The sequence below is a fragment of the Palaemon carinicauda genome, chromosome 6 (assembly GCF_036898095.1).
Source record: "Palaemon carinicauda isolate YSFRI2023 chromosome 6, ASM3689809v2, whole genome shotgun sequence".
Classification (NCBI taxonomy): Eukaryota; Metazoa; Arthropoda; class Malacostraca; order Decapoda; family Palaemonidae; genus Palaemon; species Palaemon carinicauda.
Window position 1 is genome coordinate 144,967,234 of NC_090730.1, and position 2,500 is coordinate 144,969,733.

The 2,500-nt window shown below is 32.6% G+C and overlaps 1 protein-coding gene across 1 annotated transcript in view; it reads right to left on the minus strand.

The window, feature by feature from the left end:
• Positions 1 to 2,500, minus strand: part of LOC137643275 (protein turtle-like) — a 701,767-nt gene that overhangs the window by 57,198 nt on the left and 642,069 nt on the right.

The window sequence follows — 2,500 nt, forward strand, 5'->3', positions numbered from 1 at the left end:
TAAGGAGAACGTGGACTGGTAAGAATAAATAGAATTTTACATATGAACGTGGACCAAAATAAATATAATTTCAAAGATGAACGTGGACAAGAATCAATAGAACTTGAAAAACGAGCGGGGACAAAAAATAATAGATTTGTGATCGGGAGAAAGAAAAATCTTTAACAAATGTGCGAAGAAAAAATATTGTAAAAATGAAATTTATCTAAATTTTTTTCTATTATTTACAGGTGAAATAATGTTAAGAGTATGAGATGTAATCAAGGAAGGTCACTGCTCCTCGTACAATTCTAATGCATAATTATGATGACGTCTTTGTCCCTGTGGCTATACAGTATTAAAAACAATATATAAAATGCATCAACTATAAACTTTTGTCTTTTAGTTGACTATTGCATTAAATCTTCCAATGTCCGCATGATCATTTGTTTCTGTGCAATTAATAACAAGCCATATTTGTGGATAAATTGTTCAATTTTCCTGGTAATTAAAGACTTGATGATATTAATAAGCCAAAACCGTATTCAATTCAATTTCCACTACCGAGTTAGTATGTCAGATTGCCCTGGAATAAAATAGATTCCAAATAATATCAACGTGAATCGCATTACACATTCTACCTCTACATATCGCGTTAATAATCAGTATTGTTAAGACAGGGTTCTATAAATTTCCTCAAGAAACCGAAACTTATCTGCACCCCCCCCCCTCACCATTATTTAATAACTTGCAAAATTTCACTCCTTAACCTTAATTAGATTTCGAGTTTTAGGTGATTAACTGAACTTGCCCTCAGTTTTATATCTGTAGGTGGCAGTGGGAAATATTATGCCATCTCTCATTATGCAGCAAACTGGTCTTTGTAAATAAATGTTGTCTGGAGAGAGAGAGAGAGAGAGAGAGAGAGAGAGAGAGAGAGAGAGAGAGAGAGAGAGAGAGAGAGAGAGAGAGAGAGCATTTTGTATGTTGTTATTCAATACCATAGAGGGTATATTGGATTATGAACATTTCATTAGTTATTTATTGCGAGAGAAAGGGCGCGCATTTCATATGACTAATACTAGAGGATATATACATTTGATTTTACTGTGATTCAATGAGAGAGAGAGAGAGAGAGAGAGAGAGAGAGAGAGAGAGAGAGAGAGAGAGAGAGAGAGAGGCACTGATGGTTACTACTATTTCATACATTGGATATTTATTAGATATTATTCAAAAACTCTTTTCCTGTTAATTAAACTTTGGTTTTATTTTTAATAAGCTTTTTTACCCCGCGTATTTTACTTTTCTCTGCTTTTATTTGTCATTTTACTTAATTTTAATGTTTGTGTTCTGTTACACAAATGAATCATATTTCTCAGCATGTACCTGACAATAAAAGAGTTGGGATTTGTTTCATATTTTTTCCTTTTAACCTTTGGGTTCTTAAGCTGTTTGATTAATTTTCCTTTCACTTTGTTTACTTCCTTTTCCCTTTTCAATTATTAAAAAAAACTTCCCACAAAGGCTTCTTTTAGGGATTGTTTATGATTCGGTTATGATATTTGTTTTTTCCTTTAATCTTCTTTTCTAATGTTTTTCTCCCTGTCTGTTTTTACCTCACTGCGCGCCATTAACGTAAATGAAAAAAAATGAATGCTTTAGTTGCCCAATTTCAAAGAAAACTCGAGAGATGTCAGTTTTTTTTTTTTTTTTTTTTTTTTTTTTTTTCAACGAAGTCACAAACAACCACTTACATTATTAAGATGTATGCTAACTATATCTTGCGAGGCAAGCATATGGAACATTGTTATTTTCATAATATCGTAATAATATAAATTTATCATATTATATACCATATAAAATGGATGACTAAGAGGCTTTTAAATATTAGTGATAACTTATTCCTCTCCTTTCCTAAAGCATAGCTTACGAGGCAATGCATATTGGCGAGTAGTTATTAGTTATTAATTACCAGATTATCTAAGATTCTTGCTGGTTGCCAGAGTGCTTTATATATTCATCATCAGCTGGAGATACAGCGGTGAATCAATTACGAATAACTTTTTAGAGATTGAAAATCACCCTAATGACAATTAGTGAAGGCATCAAGAATCAAATTACTTTTCAGTAGCCTAAGTATGTAACACTTTGAATGTAAAATTTTAAAAACATATCACGAAAACTACCGGGAGGTAGGCACAAAGAATCTACGGTTAATATAATTTTAGTCGCGAAATAATGCGAAGAAAACTGGCCAAATTATCGCCAAGAAATTGTCCGAGCCTTATTGCGTAGAGCTTTAGCTAAGATGTTAGTAGAAGCAAGAATTGAAGCTGGTGAATGGATCTAGCTTGCCGGGTGCACATTAGAGGGTAGAGTACTTCCCTTTTCAAATATATTATGATTGTATAGTATATTATTTGAAGGAGTCCTAGTCACTTCTATATTTTCTATATCATCTCTTTATCCTTTACGCTTTCCTTCCATATGGCGTAATCAATTGCACCCAACTGAAAATCAG